This window comes from Pinus tabuliformis, chromosome Q (genome assembly GCF_031772625.1).
Source record: "Pinus tabuliformis cultivar Carrire ecotype Pingquan chromosome Q, CPIR1, whole genome shotgun sequence".
In the NCBI taxonomy this organism is placed as follows: domain Eukaryota; kingdom Viridiplantae; phylum Streptophyta; class Pinopsida; order Pinales; family Pinaceae; genus Pinus; species Pinus tabuliformis.
This window is the reverse complement of record NC_142296.1, coordinates 582,683,862-582,704,211: the sequence shown is the minus strand read 5'-3', so window position 1 is coordinate 582,704,211 and position 20,350 is coordinate 582,683,862.

Here is a 20,350-nt window from a genome sequence, read left to right as displayed (position 1 = left end):
GCCAGGAGAGATAGGAGGTAGACCACACAAAGAGTATTTGTGCATTTTAGTAGCCCACGAGCCACAGGCATTACTTCTTTGTACTTACAGCGATATTTCTAGATAGAGAAAGAGAGCGGAGCGCCCTCACATTCCAGCTGGGTTTTCTCCTGAAAGGGTTTCCCATAGCATATCTTGTGTCTTATGTGTGTGAGAGAGAGCTCTATTTTATCATTCTCTATTTTCTGCATAATTTCCATTCACGTGCATGCACTAATTACAGTTAAATCTACAGATCTTAAAGTTTAACAAAATTGTAATAGTGTAAGATTTTCATATTTTTAACATAATATTATCAAATCTGTTGTGACAAACTGTCCAGTGGAATATCCATGGCATTTTACGGATCATTTGGTATCAAAGCAGGTTTCTTTGGGTTTTTTGTGGTTATTGCAAGGATCTAAATCGGCAAGGCTGAAAATCATAAAACCCTAATCATGGTCAACAAATCTGTAAATGAACCTCGTGATCCTGTAGAGATGAGGTTTACACGATTGGAACAAGTCGCAGATATCAACCACAATGTAAACCTCCTAATGGCGGCCTTGAATAACAAGTCGAAGATATTTGGAGAAGATGGAGATTCGAATACAGAGGACAAATCAGAACAGGGATCAGAAGATCAGTCAGAAATAGAGAACGAGTCGAAGAAATAGTTCGGAAAATATCAACCCATTTGAGTGTCGTGAATTAGTCCCTATTTAAAATGGAAGAAAAAGTCATTATTAAGCCATACCATTGTGATATCGATGCTCTGAAGCTAAACCATTGGTTGCAGCAACTGGAAGTTTATTTCAGAGTCCATAAGATTGAAGAAGGACAAAAAATGTCATTTGTGTGGTTGAAATTGGAGGGCCCATACACTGACTTGGTGGGAGAACCACACAGAAACCATGAGGTTGAAGGGAGAACCTCCAGTGACTAAGTGGAAAGATTTCAAAACCCTCATTAAGTCACAATTTTATCCCATTGGGTACGTGGAAGACCAGTGGATTCAGTGGCATTACTTTAGGCAAAATTTGGGCCAAAGCGTGCAGGAGTACACCATGGAATTCAAGAAGATGGTTCTAATGTTGGTTATCTCTCCAAATAACCCAAATGTACTCCTCAAGTATTTAAGGGGTCTGCACCGCCATCTTCGTGAGAAAGTGATGTTGTTCAAGTCCAAATTGGTGGACGAGGCTTGTGTATAGTCATAGTGCCTGGAGAACATAGGCCTGAAGAGAGTGTAATCAAGTGGATCGAAGCGGAAGGAGCAACAAGAAGCTTCTAAGGAGGGTAAGCAGAATCAAAAAGGGGGAAAAGATAAAAAGATGACATCCACAACACACTAGTGCAAAGATCCTAGCAACCACTGCAACATTGATGACCATACAAAGGAGAAGTGCTAGAAGTTGCATCCAGAGCTAAACCCGAAGAGCAAGAAGAAAGATAACAAGAAGAATAATCCCATGGCAATGGATTTGAGCAACCAAGTTGAAAGCATCTCGAACATGAATGAGAAGATCGTTGTACATCAATGTAGAAGGAGGTGAATTTAAGTAGCCTTCAGCAACAGGAAGAGAAAGAAATGACCAAACTTTTCCATATAAAGATATAGGTCAATAAGACAAGGATTGATGCTCTGTTTGACTTAGGATCGCAGGCGAATCTCATTGCAGCAGAGCTGGTCAAGAAGTTGGAGTTGAAAATTCGTGATCATCCTAACCCATATCCACTAGAATGGGTAAATAAGGATGCAAAGTTGAAGGTAACAAAACAGTGTAAAATTAGATTTGCTATCAGTGTTGGTTTTATTAATGAAGTAGATCTAGATGTGGTTCCCCTTGATGTATGTGGAGTTGTGTTTTGGATCCCTTACATGTACATGTGAGATGCAGTATTCATGAGGAGAGTCAATCAGTATTGGCTCGTCAATGATGGAAAATCGTTCATCATCAATGCACATAAAAGCAAGTCGAAAATTTCATTGGTAAGTGCCAACCAAGCCAAGAAATTGATCATTTCCAGCAAGAAGTATGTTTTATTGTTTTTAAGAGAAATTTAATATAAAGAGGAGTCAATAAGAGACAAGGCATCCTTGGAGGGGTGTACTAAGAAACAAAAACAATAATTAGATAAGTTGTTACAGACATACAAGGATGTGTTCTGCGATCCCAAAGGGTTACCACCTAAGAGAGGAGTGGAACATGAGATCCAGTTATTGCCAAACTCCTCATTTCCAAATATTGGGCTATACAGACATTCTGTTATAGAAGCAAGTGAGGTGAAGAAATAGTTGCAGCAGCTGCTGATCTAGGGTGTTATTCGATCAAGTACATCACCATGTGGGTCACCCATCATCATTGTGCCAAAGAAGGATAAGACTTGGTGAATGTGTATAGATTACAGGGTGTTGAATAAAATCACGCTCAAGAATAGATACCCCCTACCCAAGATAGATGATCTGCTAGATCAGTTGTAGAAAGCAAAGTACTTCACCAAGCTAGACTTGAAGTCTGGATATCACCAGGTTCGAGTCAAAGAAGAAGATACATGGAAGACCGCTTTCAAAACCAAGAAAGTTTTATATGAGTGGTTAGTTGTGCCATTTGGCCTATGTAATGCATCAGCTACATTTATGAGATTAATGAATGATGTATTATGCCCTTTTATAGATTCGTTTCTTGTTGTTTATTTGGATGATATACTAGTATATAGTGCTACCTGGGAGGAGCATATTTCACATTTGATGCAGGTGCTAGAAACATTAAAGAAGCACCAACTGCTAGCAAATCTCAAGAAGAGCAAGTTTGTGTAGCAGTCTTTGGTGTATTTAGGGTATGTGATCAGTGGAGGAGAACTGGAGATAGATCCTTCCAAGATGGAGACCATCATGAAATGGTTAGTCTACTAATGTTTCTGAGGTCAGGAGTTTCATTAGGGCAACGCAGTACCTGAGGAAATTCGCAGCCTCATTTTCCAATGGTAGCAGCACCGCTCCACGCGATAACAACAAGTGGTAAGAGTTTCCAACAGGGAAAGGTCAGTAGAAGGATTTTGAGGAGCTAAAGAAGAAAATCACTCAAGCACTAGTTCTGGCATTGCCAAACTTGCAGCGACCCTTTGAAGTGGAGACAAATGTGAGTGGGTATGTTATGGGAGTTGTCTTGATGCATGGAGGAAGGCTTATATGCTACCATTATGAAGTATTTCATGGGGCAGTTCTTAACTACCCTACCTATGAAAGGAGCTCTATGTCATGGTACAAGTTGTCAAGAAGTGGAAGCACTATCTGATGGGAATTGAGACATTAATCAACACATATAACCAGTCATTATAGTACTTATAGGCCCAAAGTTAGCTACAGCAGACTAGGCATTTCAAGTGCATGGGGTTTTTACAGTGATTTCTTTGGTGATCAAGCATAAGAAGGGCAATACAAACAAGTTGGACGACATGCTTTTAAGGCCACCCACATCAAAGATCACAACTTTGGGGACTCTTATGCACATGGAGCCATTCACCCATGATGCATACAAAGAGGCATATTCAGAGGATGAGGACTTCAAGGAGGTGTATCAACAGTTGTAGAGCCAGAGTCATGTGCACGATGGTGACAACATTGTTGACTACCATCTCCAGGATAGGTTACTCTACAAGTTGGATAAGCTATGTGTTCCTAAAGATGAGTGACTATAGTTGATTATAGAGGCTCACACCTCCAAGGTTGCAAGGCACTTTTGTGTATGGAAGACTGTGGATAACTTGCAGAGGTATGTGTATTGGCCCAAGATGCAAGAGCAGGCAGCTAGTTCCATAAGAGGATGCATGCTTTGTTGTACCACCAAACCTAGCAACAGGAAATAGGGTCTATATCATCCCTTACTTGTACCTACTCGTCCTTGGGAAAGCATTTCAATGGACTTTGTGGGAGGTTTACCGACAACCCAGAAGGGACATGACTACATGTTCATGGTAGTTGACAAGTTCAACAAAATGTGTGTTTTGATGCCTTGTAAAAAGACCATCAGCAGACAAGAAGCAATAAACTTGTTCTTTGGACAGGTTTGGGTACACTTTGGGATACCAAGGAGCATTGTTTTAAACAATGATACAATATTTCTCAATGCATTTTGGACTACATTGTGGGAGAATATGGACACAAATTTGAAGAGATCTACAACATTCCATCCACAGACATATTTGCAAACAGAAGTAGTCAACGAGACTTTGGTGCAGCTTTTGAGGGGATACAACCAGAAGCATCCAAAGACCTGCGATGAAAATATGATATATATACAACATTATTACAACAAATAAGTTCACAATTCTACATGAAAGTCCCCATTTGAGACTTGTTTTCGATATTTTCCATCTTCACATTTGGATATTGCACATGGGAAGCAAGGATGAGTGACGGAAGATCTTACAGGAGATGCTTTGATGGCTGAAAATTTTATAGAGAAGGTTAGGCAGATCCATATACAGGTATAGGAAATGTTGTAGAAGTCACAAGAGAAGTATAAGGCCAGGAATGATCAACACAGAATAGAAAAATCGTTCAAGGTGGCAAATAGAGTATGGCTACAATTGAACAAGGAGAGCTTGCAGGGGCCTGGTAAGAAAATCAAGGCTCTCAGATACGTTCCCTTTGAGATACTGTAAAAGGTGGGTAATAATGCCTATCGACTCAGTTTACCACCATATATGCACATTTACTCAATTGTGAATGTGGAGAATTTAAAACTCTATGAGCCTTCCACGTTAGATCAGGAAGAGGAACAAGTCCTACCTTATGTGGAGGATTTGGCACCATATGCTCATGCAAAGTTGAAATAATATAATGTTTTGTAGAAGAGGTCCAAAACTACAAGACAAGGGAAGCATGACATTTGGCAGATTGGGTTGAATGGACAACTTTCAGGTAATGCTAAATGGTACACCAAAGAGAAGGTGGAGGAAAAATTTCATCACCTCATTCAGTGGAATCTTTTCAGGGCCAAAATCCTCTCAAAATGAGGAGGTGTGATCTGGATTGGATCATTATATTTTCTGTCCTCCATCTTCATTCATTCGAAGTGGAAAAAGTGGAGGAATAAGCTCATGGGACCATTTTGACCGGCGGAACCCAATTTGGCAAAACGGGGTATGAAACCTTTCGGAAGCATTTTGAGGCATCAAACAACGTTTTTTAGGGTTAAAAAGTTGTTTCTTTGGCACGGAACCTTATCATGTTGTTATACACACAAAGATCTTTCCAACAATGCAAGAAGCATGTCAACTAGAGTCTGTATGCAAAAGTTATGTCACTTAGAAGTTGACCTTCCTCTTTTCACACCTATAGTTCAGGAGGATGCCACGTTAGGCCCCATTATTCATGGAAGAGGGGCTACCCACATGTTTTTGATGTAAAAGACTCTAAAAGAGTCTATAAATATAACTCTATTTAAGATTTGATATAGTCAAACTTAATCACTAGTAGGCTATCAAGTTGTGTTATAACTAAGCCACTAGGAGGAAGAGGCATTCATTTCTTTCAAGAGAATTTTCTTCCATCGCTGAGAAAATATAGCCACGAGAGATAGGAGGTAGAGCACACAGAGACAATATGTGCACTATAGCAGCCCACGAGCCATGCGCGTTACTTCTTTGTGCTTGCAACCATATTTCCAAACAAATAAAGAGAGTAGAGCGACCTCACCTTCCAACTAGGTTTTCTCCTAAAAGGGTTTCCCAAAGCATATCTTGTGTCTTATGTGTGTGTGTGAGCTCTATTTTATTGTTTTATATTTTTTGCATAATTCTCATTCACGTGCATGCACTAATTACAATTAAATCTATAGTTCTTAAAGTTTAATAAAACTGTAATAGTGTAGGATTTTCATATTTTTAACATAATATTATCATATCTGTTGTGACAAACTGTCCAGTGGAATATCCATAACAATTTAAGGATCAACAATTTTTTCTCAAGCCTATGCTTTACTACAAGTTCTCCTTATCGCAAAAGAACAACATAGTGTACACACCTTGATTGCCATACAAGATTCAAGCATTATTATAAACATGAGGACCTCAAATCCAATCCCAGTAGACAACAAGATTGCATTAACTATTGCTCAAATAAAAAATTAGGCTCTCAATTTGGATAAAGTATCTTTCCACCAAGACTTGAGGGAGTTAAAATCACATTTAGGCTCATTGGCTAATGAAGCCACAAACCTTAGCAAAGGAATTATCAAAAGAGGTAGTTGGGAGGTTCATACAACACAATGTATCAGATGTATCTTTGTCTCGTGGAGTGAAGCCACATCTCATTTGCAACAACCAATGTGTTGTCTTTCTTTATATTAGTTCTTAAGTGTAGGGCCATGACTCGAAGGACAATAGCCCATCCCCTTTAGATGTGGGAATTCAATCTTATGTGACTATTGAATCCATTAACATGGATTATCATGAGCAAGGTGGGATTGTGCTTCAACCCACACTCATAATTTATAATAAAAATAAGCATACAAGTAGGCATTTTGAAACCGATCATGTAAGCATCTTTCTATTTCTTTAGTTTATGTTTCATAAACAAGCCAACGAAATTTTCTATTTGATGCATATCATTGGATAGTTACCACAATGAGTTGGTCTTTGGCTTATCTTTGGAGTCTATTCTTTGAAAATTTGTGTTGCATTATGGCATTTCCACTATGTCTCATGATTTTTCTCTCATCTTAGAGAAATTATTTGGGACTTTGGAGAGCATAAAATTCACCATATGCATGTTTGTTCTCAAGCTTTTTTTTTGTTTCTAATTGGGTGTACTATTAGTCTAGAGAAAAAAAATGTTCCAAGTAAATAACTTAGTGCTTTTCCTATTGGTTCCAATTCCTTTGTATCTCAATGGAATTCTAACTCAACTCCCCTTATTTCAATTAAGGACAAGATGGATTACCAAGACCTCCAAGAGATCCATATGACCTTGAAAAGGCATGAAGAGGCATTCAAGGCATCAAGGGCTCTTTGTTTTCAATCACTTCTAAGGTTCAAGAAAATGATCGTAATTACACTTCCTAGAATGCAATAATCATCAATCTCATGGTTCAGTGAAAGCAAAAGATCGATGACCTGGAAGTATATTGTAATTTATTAAGGAACATGGGCAATAATCTTGGCGAAGATGCTTAGTCCACTACTTCAAATCAAGGGATTTCAATTAACTATGTATAGGAGGTTAAAAAGAATGAGGAATTGGTTCATTAGCTAAAAGATGACATGGCAATTGAACAACAAACTTCCTTTCCCTCTAGTGTCATAAAAGAGTAGTCCTATAGTCACCATCTATTGGATTAGGTCCTCATATGTTTTTTTTTGTAAGCTTGGCATGACCTTTTCATTCATTCATTTTCAACAAAAGCACGTTAAAACCATAATCAAGAAGTTAAGTGGCCTCATCTTGCCCATTGGGAAACCAAGTATGTTGGCCACTAAACATCATTATATGCCATCCAAAAACAATATAGTTTGAGTCTGTCTAACAGTGCCTTGTAGGACTGAATGTTTGGAAACCATATACATACTGAATAACTATAACATAATAGCGTAGTCATCATAGACATCATATAAATTTAAACAAAAAAGAGATCAACTATAGGCAAACATAATGCTATTCATCAGAGGCCTCCACTGGAGCTGGGTCCTTCGCACTTGAACCTGGTAATTCAAACTGAGGAAGGCACGTAATGTGTTTTTCAATGCAGTTGAGATGAACGTTTTGCTGTTGAATTTGGAACTATATGAGTTGAAATTCTTTTTGAACTTCCTGGAAGCCAGGAACAGAGTCAGCTAAAGGTTCATTATAGCCTTATCCACAATGATTTTCATCAACTAATAGAGATTAACAATTTGCTTATACTGAGTGGTGCGGCTTCTAGAATGTCCTAGGTCAGGAACAAGGTCGCGCCAATCTTACAACTGAAACTTTACTTATGCCCGTTGATTTAGATCAGCTTCCTAGTTTGAAATTAATTATCGAACTTGAGCCAAAGTACCTATTTGATATGCATGGGCTACATCGTGGATAAGTTGAGTAGTTGGTTTACGATCGTGACTTCGTGGTTGGCAGGCATGGACTGGGTTATTGCCTCCCCGCTTCCCCACTTGCCTCCCTCGACCGCAGCCACCTTTGCCCGAGGAATTGACAGCAAAGGTTGAGTGAGCCATAATGATTTTCAGCCAAACAATAGAGATGACAAAAGCCTTGAGACACACTGGACGAACCACAAACCTGGGTCAACCTATTCACTTGGGTCTTGGAAATTACAACGACCATGAGGACTTGACACATTATCACATCATAAAGGCAATGTGAAACTAACGTTAAGATTGAACTTGTCAAATAACCTGGGAGTTGAATGAGTCTGCCATCCACGACATGAGACACCGTACCCCGACTCCCCGAGCCCAATTGAGACCACACATAGAGGCAAGATAGGAAGGGTCTGCCACCCAAGGAAGAAGGAAATACACATCATCTCCTTGAGCCGATTTTAGCCCAACCCAAAAGAAAGACGAAAGGAATCAAACACAGGAGGTTTTGGATCCTTCCCACTCTCAGAAAAATCAGTTCAATTAAATATCCAGCATAGACGAACAAGCATGCATCAACTATATAACTCCAAACCAGAGAAATGTAGTACATTCCCATGTGAGATAATAAAATTCCAAAGAGAACAAATACAGTCACATAAAAAGCAGACATAACATAAGACAATACTGCGGAAGCTTTCCATTTTTCACGACACAGGTTCCATTTCCTTGCAAATACCATATTATGAAACTTGCCTCTTAAGATCCAAGAGACAATAGAATAAGTTGCAGACCGCGAGCGAAGAGGAGGGGTAAAATAAATTACATCCTTGACAGATGATGACATTAGACTGAGGAGACCAATTGCGTCCGAGAGACCAACTTGCAGAGCCTTCCTTCCAAACGAAAACAAGCTAACCAGGAGCCTTCGACCTCCACCAATTACTAAAACCAAGCACCAAACGATTGAAATATTAGAGCCATGAGCCCTTACCACCTGGAGGGAAATATCACTCTGGCTCGTCACATTGCTATTAATGGATAGCATGCACGTTGCCACCCAACCTTCATTGTTGAGCATGCGAAGGCTCTTGGTAAGCCGCCCTCTGATCCCCTCATCATTCATCGTATCCATGACATGGATCTCGACGAGATCCATTAGCTGTCTCGCATCCTGATCGGGGAATTAGGTCCTAATATTTTTAAAGTAATAAGAATTTTAGTTTTTTTACAAGAAGTTTATTGCCAAGATTAAGTAGGCATTTTCAAACCTTGATGTGTTACTCAAATGAGCTTTGATTTTTGTATGAGCATTATATATCAACTTCTTTTGTATGCTTTGATGTTTAGCCTTATTACAACACTTCTAATATAATATTTCCCAAATTTGATTAGAAGAGGAGAAATGTGGAATGATTTTAATTCAATGTGCATTATAATATTTTGTATGTGCGATCAATAGACAACGCAAGGTAATTCATCCCTCCTACCATGTTATCTCACACATCAAGCATACACTTAATAAAGAAAACTAAGCATTCTACCTTTTCATCATTTCCCTATTTTCCATCATTGAAATTCACTCCAAAGATCCTGGTTAAAATTGTAAATTTGGATTGATAAAATTGTTGTTAATGCATAAATTGTTTCAACACCCTCAAATACCCCCATTGCAACCAAATTGTGCAATGTCAACTGATATCCGTAATTTCATTAATAGAACAAAAACACCAATTCCCTCTTCTATTATCATGAGTTGGCACAAAAGAGTTAATTCGTAGTGTGTTTGGACTACTTGTACAATTAATTAACATTGATGATATTGGTCCTTTAGCAATGATCCCCCACCACATTGAAAACCAACCAAGAATTTTCAAATATCTATATTTCAATGTTGATATTTAATTAGACTAAGGTTATTATTAACAAGTCCAAGAAGGCCACTTACCCTAATTTTAGTTATGACCACAATAACTTAGAAAAAGTTAAATTGTGCAAGTATCTTGAAGTTATCTTGCATCCTAAGCTCGACTACTAGGATTCAGTACAATGTACAAAAAAGACTATTTTGGCCTCGAGAACAACTACAAAGAAAGAAATCTCAAATTCTAAGAGAAAAATAAATTCGTTACTGGTAGCCTTGTTATTCGAATTATCATAAATAAATGTAAGGTTTGGGGTTCAACAATTCTAGGGAAAGGTGGAGGAAAATTGAATAAATCCAAAAATGATTTATAATTTACAATCTCAAAATTAAAAGCAACATCATGTATCTTATTATTCTCTCATAAGTTAGGATTTTTTCTATTGAGACTAAAACTATGCTTAGATACCTAATGTATAAGCATAAGTTAACTACTGTAAAAGATAAAAATCTTCTTAAGATTGCTTGTAATTCAAACAATCACTACTTGAGGCTTAAGGAAGGATGGTATAAGGATATTCTTTCTTAGCTAAAACACTAAATGATTAAAGAGAAGGTCACTCTCCAATAATCAATAATGTCAAAAGCACTAACATTATTAGAAAGAAGTACGGTGCCATGAGGAAATAAAGAATAAGAAAAAGCTAATGTACTCTAAAGGGTCCACCAACCCTAAGTTATAAGATCCAAATATATTTCTTATATTGCTAACTTAATTAAAAAATCAATATTATTAAAATAAGAATGAACTCTCATAAATCATATTGTAAAAAGGAGACTTTGAAAAAGACCTAAAATACCTTGAGAAAAAATAATATATAATCTTCATAATAATAAGAAAGTGAAAATAAAATACAATTTCATAATACTTTTCTTGGTACATTAAAACTTAATTCTATAATATTTATAATATCAATAATCTTTATAATTTATTAGGTTATAAAAATAAAATTAAAATAGAAGCAAAATTTATGTACAAAATTTCAAATTATAAAAGTAAATATTAAATAATATCAATTAATTATCTTAGATTAGAAATACCAATATTATTATCATTAAATAACAATTATTATATTATTAATTTATTTTCAAGGTTTAGCTTAATTGGTTGAATCCCCATTGTTAAACTACCTTTGTTATTGAGTGATTACAAGTTCAATTCTCTTAACACTCTCGGGGTCAGGGATTTGTGAACCACATAGAAAAAATCAATATATTAATTAAAATATTTTAATATAATAAAACAAAGATATTTATTATCATTCATATCATAAAATCTTAATGTTTTTTTTTGTTTTTTGTTTTTGTTTTTTGTTTTTGGTTGTCGTTGTTGTTGTTGTTTTTTTTCTTAAATGGTTATTGTTCTTGTAAAACTAACACCTTGAAATGAATGATTAAATAAATATTATTAATAAACTTAATGATATGGAAGAAATCACTTTTAACTCAAATCCTCCCAAAGTAAACATAGAAATTTAACATATACAAATATTTTGTAGACCAAATTCTGAGATCCATGTACCAACTTGGAAAATATAATTCCTACTTGTCTTGGTTTCTAAGTAAAGGAGCTTGTTCTTGTTCTTTAGGAGCTGTTTATATGATTCCTAGTTTAGTGTATGGTTGAGAGATTTACTCAACTAAGTGGTTGTATGGTTAAGATAGTATTTCTATCTTAGACCAGTATTTGATGTATTTATATGTGTGATTAACCTAATGTAAAACAATTTTGGTGTGCAAACTAGTTTCACAAATTGGTATCAGAGCCCATATGGGCCTAGGCCGAGGGAAACAAGAGAGTATATACTTGTTTCCAGAGTGTATTGTCTTTATGCTTGTTGTGTTCATTTTTACGTTTGTCCATCATTTAATATAATTGCTACGTGAAGGAGTCATTGTGTGGTGTAGTTGCATTGTGAGTGGTGTTGTAAAACCCGTGAGAGTCACCGAGTAACATGATTAGAAGAATCTACATACTGACCTTTGTGGTGAGGATACCACGTGCTAGATCCCGGAACTACATTCTCGTCATGGATTGTGGTCGTGGGTTCGTGCCTCAAGGTGAAACATAGTTCTACTTATTAAGAACCTCCATTAGGTGTTGTCTTGCGTGAATGAATTTGTGACAACGCTGTGGGGATTCAATGCCTGAATTGATGAAATTTGCATGGTATAATTCTTGAGTGCTTACGCTCAGTAAGAATTCTGATATCCAGTTTGTCATCATAAGGGAATTGATGAGCCATAGGGACAAGGCATGGCTTAGAGGCCATTTGTATTTAGCATGATGTAAGGAAACCAGACAAAAAGCAAACCAATAGAAGGTGAGTACAGAAAACACCTACATCCTGTTTGTGGAAAATATGCAACGTTGATGCATGGTGTGGTAAGCGTAGAAGAGTCTGACCCAACATTTGCTTGTTTAGAAAAGTGAACTCAACGTGAACTTGTTTGGAGAGCTCGACATTGAAAGCCACGAACCTAAAGGAGTATAGAGTCGGGCTCTGTGCAAAACAAAGAGGAAAAGGAATCAATTCTACCAATGGTATATACATTGGCAATTCAATTGGCTTAATCCTTAACTTGTGGTTTAATCTAGATCACATTTCATTAAAATTTGTGGTTGCAGCAGAAGATGCATGGATAATTTGCAGCTCAATGTGTTCTTGGTTGCTAATCCATGTTTTATAAACATCACATGTATTATTAAACGAGTAATCCAAAGATGAAGGTGTAACCTATTAAATGTACAACACACTTGAAGCCCTTATACGTGACTTAGAGGTAGGTAGGCAGGCATTGGCCCATGCATTGGAAGTCGTGGATCAAATACTTCATTACAGACAGATGGAAGGAAGGTGGAAAGAGAATGGCTTGGCTCGGCTTGGCAGGTTAGAGGGCTTGTAGGTAGGAGCGTAATGACATATATAATGAATGAATGCATAATGACATATATAATGAGATATCTCTTTGTATACAATATTAGGTATGGATCGATTATGAGAGCCTAAAGCGTAATGACAGCTAAAGAAGCATGTTTTCAAATTCTCTCTATATAGTGACAGTTTGAAAGTCTGTGCTCGTTGTGAATAATCAATGTAGTGGAAGTGCCAGTGAGGCATGGCAAGTTCTCTACAAAGGTTTTGGATTTTTCAAGGAGGTTATCATTTATTCTACATATGAGATTGTTCTGATTTTACAAAATATGAAGCAGAAGCTCGCGATTGAAGGCTTTCTTGGAGCATTGGGGCAACACATAGGGACTATAATAAAATGGTAAAAGCTCAACATGGATGGTTGTCGAATTAGTTTGTTAGTTGTGGATCTAGGGAAGGATCCCTCATTTGTTGAAGACATGGGAGTGGTCTTCTCGTGAGGTTATGCGATAGCTTGGGATGTTGTTCAATAATTGACTTTGGGAGATCCGTGATTTAGGAGTTCAAGAGTGGAACTCAGAAATCCAGTTTTCCAACTACACCTTTACGAGGGTTATGAGACAACTTGATGGAGTTAGTCGCCTATAAGATGGATAGAGATGTATCCACTTATAATGGTTGACAAAACCGTGTATGCGAAGGACATCCTAATAGATTGGTGGTTGCAACGGTTAGGCGCCCATGCATTCTGGTGGATGGTTATTCCTTTATATGGACATCAACATATTCTTTTGTCATGTTTGACCACAACTAGAATTTGTTGAATGAGGTTGTGACAAGTAGTCATTAACGGGGGGTACTTGGAAAATATAATTCCTACTTGTCTTGGTTTCTAAGTTAAGGAGCTTGTTCCTGTTCTTTAAGAGTTGTTTAGATGATTCCTAGTTTAGTGTATGGTTGAGATATTTACTCTAAGTGATTGTGTGGTTAAGATAGTATTTCTATTTTAGACCAATAATTGATGTATTCATATGTGTGATTAATCTAATGTAAGATAGTTTTGGTGTGCAAACTAGTTTCACAAATTACCACATAGAAAAATCATTATATTAATTAAAATATTTTAATATAATAAAATGAAGATACTTATTATCATTCATATCATAAAATCTTAATGTTTTTTTGATATGGTTATTGTTTGGATCAAACTTACACCTCAAAATCAATGATTAAATAGATATTATTAAAAAAGTTAGTGATATCCATCTTAACTCCAGATTTACCAAGGACAGAGAGGGATCAAATCTTTTTTCACTCTAAAAGAGATTTGCATTTCAAGAGATTTGATCCCTCTCGACCTTAAGTAGATCCAAAGTTAAGATAGATCTAGGGAGACTTAATTGTTAATTATAATTATAATCATTATATATATATATATATATATATATATATATATATATATATATATATATATATATATATATATATATATTGACCAAGTCTAATTGTTAAACATGACATTACAACATCTCTACCATACTGGGTTGGAGAGTGCCTCTTAGCGCAATTAAGTGGAAACTTGGAGTGATTTGCACAAAAATGACCCATAAAAATCATGCTCCTCTCCTTTGTGAGGTATGCGTATGGTTCTTTTGACTTAGTCACATTTTTGGGGTTTGTAAGTACTAAATGATAGTTTGGAGTATTCTTAAATGTTGCACTAAAACGTTGTAGCCTTCAAATAATTATATTAATAATGACAACTTTTGCTTGACTATAATAATAGAGGATAGGTTGTATTAATTTTAAGAAAAGAAGAATTGTATCATATAATATATTTAGTTTAGAATGGGGCACCCAAGTTTGATTATAAAGAGTATGGTGGATCTAAATATTACAACATTTGTTTTCACAGGTATAATGTTATATATTCCATATGAGGAATATACATATGTTGTCAATATTATTAACATCCATCATGTCACTTGCAAGAATTGAACTTGGGTGGGGAGGATCCCACTCCTTCCTCCCAACCACTCAAGATAACCCCAACTGACATCTAAATATTACAACATATAATTTTTAAGTGTTTAAAATTTTAAAATAGAGACAAAGCCATTAATATTTGAACATTGATGTTAACACGAGACTTTTAGTAGTGGTAGGAGTAGAGGGGAATCATCATGGACCCCACAAACAACAAGCAGTAAAAATTACATGGGGGCTTGACATCGTGTGCAATAGGAGCCAAGAAATCCTAATAACATTCCAATGATTCAAGTTGGTCTCCAAAGCATAACAAACAAAATCACAATTTTTGGGACTCCTCACTTATTATTTATGTCCTTCAAAACAAAGGAGATATCTCCTTGCCTTTGATAGCAGGAATCATCAATTGAACCAAGACTCTCCTTTAAAGTTTGAAATGAGTAACCTTAGCTCGTGTGTTTTGTTCCAACAACTCAATAACTGATGGATTGTAAGAAAACAATAAGGTGTTCCTGAATAAGGGTCTTTCGCATCAATTGAGAGAAGGAGATAATCTACATGTATGAATATTTCCCGTGATCAAAACCCACAACTCTTAGCATAACTGGTTAAGGTGCCTTTGGAGGGGCATCCCATGATTTTGAAGCATTTAAGGAGGATATAACGACCCCGCCCCCCCACTTTTACAAACTCTCAAGGGTAAACATGAGCTAAGTGTCACTGTGATATGACCCGACCTCCAAGTTCCATATACGGAATTGGGGCCTACAAATCGGAACACATACTGACATCCCTCAGAGACTACAGACCACTCTAGAGCCTGCCAACCATCTTAGGCGATCAATCCCTAAACCATAACTCTTTTTTACTAGGTTTACTCCCCAACCACACCTTTTACACACTGTGCATGCAGTTACGAGTCTCAAACCGTACCCATAATCCTACCTGCATGCGGTTGTGACCCAAATTTCCCTGTTTAGTGCATGCAATCACGAGATTTATGCCACTTTTTCAGGCTAGCCTCTAGACCACTGCCCAAAACTGCCTGTAACTTTCCAAAATCATGACAATGATGATAACAATGTTAAACAATCAAAACTTGAGCAAGATCTTAACCAATACATGCCTAATGCAAGATAGACATTTCGTCAAACAGATAGTAAACATATAAGCTACAGGTCATGAATGCATATCTGATCATAAACTTTTGAAATTCATCTGAGAATCACCAAGAAGGCTCAATTCCCTCTCAAGCTAGTTGCAACAACACTTGCTAGCCCATGCATTCATCAACCAACCAATAACTGATTAAATCATGAACAATAGACATAGCTATAACACATCATAAAACTAGACATATAACCAGAATAGAAACTATGACACATTAGCCATAAGATCACCATAATAACCAGTTCAAGTGCTTATAGGCCACAATAGGAAAATAGCTCATATTAACATATGAAAATGCTAACCAAGTCAAGGGACTTCCACATACCATTAGACCATAAATTGGGCTGAACCAAATCTCTCTTTAAGCCAACCACCCTCGTGCCATATTCCAAGCATGAATGTGGGATCATAAGGGTTAAACAAAAATAGAACTAACCAGGCTTCCAGAGGCCAAACCACCTTAGTCCTCAAGCACAATGATCTCACATATATGGTCTAGAAATCACTAACATCAACCAGGTCGGTCTCTACCTAAGTTATCCAAGGCTCCAAGAACTAGTAACTCAACCCAAAGCCTCTAGGGAACCCGAATTGTTTCAAGGCTCCAAGAACTAGTAACTCAACCCAAAGCCTCTAGGGAACCCGAATTGTTTCAAGGCTCCAGAGAATTTGTCCCAACCCATAGGCTCCAGGGACTAGTAATCCAACTCATAGCCTCTAGAGAACCCAAGTTGTTTAAGGGCTCCAAAGAATTTATTTCAACCCACATCCATAGGAAACCTGAGAACCAATCAGAAAATAAATAAATATGGAACCCACTATATCATGGTTATCTAAGAAATGGAAAAGCAAGGTTGAAACAACTGCCAATCCAGGCAAATCTCCATGCCAATGACAGAACATAACCAATGAACCATATGCATATACCATGCATCCAAAAACTAGCAAGGAGATCACACATGCAACTTGTTACATGCAAAGTAAGCTTGTTGTAGTTGTTGATCCAACTGTCTCCTTACGCTCCTTTACTTTCCTTTGCTTGCCTTCTCCAAATCCAAGTGAATGTTAGAGTGCTCCAAGAATGCTCTAAGTGTGCAAGAGTATGAGAGAATGAACAAGAGCTAAACTCAAAATTGTCAAAATGTTGTAATGACCAAAAGCTGTGAGCTTTTTCTCTGATGCATTTTAATATTGATGTCTCTTTTTTCTTCATTTCCCTTATTTTTCTTTCTAATTTCCCTTGCATGCAAATTTGTGTCTCTTCACATTCCTTTTCTCCTATTTTCCTTTATTTTCATAGTTAAATGCCATTTATTGTCTATTTTTCTTTGCTGATTTCCATAGCCATTAATTAACCACAAGTGATTCCCACTATAACGCTTGCCCACCATTCAACTTGGAATCTGTGTCCCATGACCTTGGCCTTATTTTATTTACATGGAAAATCAACCAGGGGCTATTACAGAGGGGGTAAGCTCCATGTACCTACATCATCTTAAAGCTCACAATAAGTGGGGTGCTACTGCTCTCACTGCTCTCATCAATCACCACCATGCCAAGTCTATAAGCTTAATTAAGAGGGTGGTTTTTTTTTTCATTTCACTCCATCCCATTACCACCTATACTAACAAGAAGTGTAAAAGGGATATCTGACAATTCCCTCCCCCATTAGTTTCTTCATGCTTCGATGCTTATAGTGTGTCACCATGCTTTCATAATGCAAGGTTTCCCTCTTTTCTCACCATATTCTTTATGAGCATCTCTACCTAGAATGCGTGATTCAAGTATCTCAACTCTATATTGTTGCACTATCTTTGGACTTCTGTGCATTCTTCTCCCTTTGTGGAATTGAACACATTATCTCTCCAACAATCACATTCTAGAAGGAAGTCCCATGAGTGGAATTGAGTTGGATCTTCTCCTTCTTCTCACATAAAGAATGGTCCACTAAGGACTTCACAAGTGATTTGAGGCACAATGAACACTCGATGAATTAAGCTTTATCCAATGTCGCACATGTGGACATACTGGTACACTGGAACATAGTTTGCCCTAGCCTATACTAATGAGCATAAATAATGACAATCCATGGAAGGAAATGCCACTCAACATCATCTATACCAATTCCTACAATGAAAGATCAAAGCACAAGCCGCATTGAGAAGTCTCCAAACAAAAAACACTGAGTTAGAAACTCCTTTAGAAGTATTTGAAGGAATTATCATTCACCTCTCAATATATGCTAGCCTCCCTACAAAAAAGATGTTGCCTATGCCTTGCCCTTCTATAGAGACCAACAAAGAAATAATTTAACTCTCCTATTCTCTTATTATATAGAGCTCATGAATAACACAAATAAAGGGTAATGATCTTCTATTAGAATTATTATGCCAAGAGGTGCTCTCCAACCCAGTATGAAAGAGATGTTGTAATATTTTTTTTTTTTTTTTTTTTTCAAAAGGTGGAAAAACCTATCAAACTCAGTTTGTCAAACCAACAGTGAGGACAGCCATCTCTGGCTGCTATCCGCAAATGTCAGTTGACACATCATTGTTATCAAGGAAAACCACGCCACCTGAAATAACCCGCTAGTGGTCCGTAAGGGAGCAGGCTTTCACTCCTGCCAGATGCCTCTGGGTCTTGGGCCGTTAACCTGTTTCCTTACGTCCGAGGAAGACGAGCTCTTAGCCAAGCAGAAGCAGTTTTAGGGCATACTCCAGGCCCGGTTGTAATATCTTGTTATGTGAACATTTTGACTCAATTTTTTTCTCAAAAATATTTAAAATGAAATCAAAATAAAATATAAATAATATTAATGCTTATACATATTGTTTCTTCAAATTGAGGTCATAGAGTCAATTTACACATGGTAGTTTTTGGGCTCCAAGATTTAACAAGCCATGGTTTTGCCAATAGTGTGTGTATATATATATATATATATATATATAAACCAACCTAGATCCTTCTTAACCCCAAACCTATCAAGCACTAAGAGGGATCAAATATCTCGAGATGCAAACATTTCCTCAAGTTTTGCACTCAAAAAATAGGTTTCCACTTTAAGAGATTTGATCTGTTATATACCTCCCTTGGGGGGATAATATGGGGTACCAAGGGAGGTACCCAAGGTAGTAATGTAATAATGGGATGGGCCATAATAATAAATAAGGTGGTTAACCCATATCATGTAAGGGACCACAAGTAGTTAGTAATAATGTAATGGGCCCATGGTATTAGTCGATGGTATGAGGGAACCATGGTAATGATCCATGGTATTGTATGTATGAGGCCTAGATAGAGGCTAGAGACTCCACGTGAAGAATAGTCAAGGATTATCGTATGAACAGACATATGGCTTGTGGAGTGTTCTCCTTCCTTAAGGAGTGAATGTATGGTGTTGCCCTACCTTAAGGGTTTGATCAATAAAGAATCATTTCATATTATTTCTGGGTTTATTTGCATTGTCTTATATTTTCATATCAGATCTATAATATTCTTGGGTTAGATCTATAACAAGTGGTTTTAGAACTATAACAAGTGGTATCAAAGCTATAACAAGTGGTATCAGATCTATAACATGATCTCTCTTCGCGCTTGAGTTAGGATGGATCTAGATGGGTCACTTTATTAGAAAATTCTCATTTAAAAAAATGTGTAAAAAACATATTCTAACTAGTCTACATTTTGGTATTTATTTTTTATCAAATCTAATATACGATTTTTTTATTATTTAAATTGCAATTTTAAATATATAAATATATCCAACACCTTAAAAAATCTCTTTAAAATATTATGCAAACCTAAAAAAACAATTCCAATAAATTATCAGTGAATCCTAAACAAAATTCATCGAAAAATCAAAACACTAAAAATAGTTAAATTATGCTTTTTTTTTGTTCTTTTTCTTTTTTTACTTTAAAATAATATAAACAAAACTTTCATATAACTCTTTGTAGTATAGACAAAGCCACCACCTCCTCACTAATATAATCATATGGGTTCATTTCTTAAAATTTTTTAATATAAAACCTTCATTTGACATAAAGCATTACCAATGGGTAAGAATTTAGAGAACAATTGGTAATCATGAAATGATATTTTAAGGTCTAGGACATTAAAAATAATCTATGAAAGTATTAGTTATTTGTTTTTTATTTTTTGCAATTCAATCCTTTTCCGATTCAAATTGATAATACAAATGATATTGGTGATTAAAAATTAAAAAATATCTTCCATAACGATAAATAACGTTAATTTAACTCTGTAATTGATGACCATTTACCACGGTTAA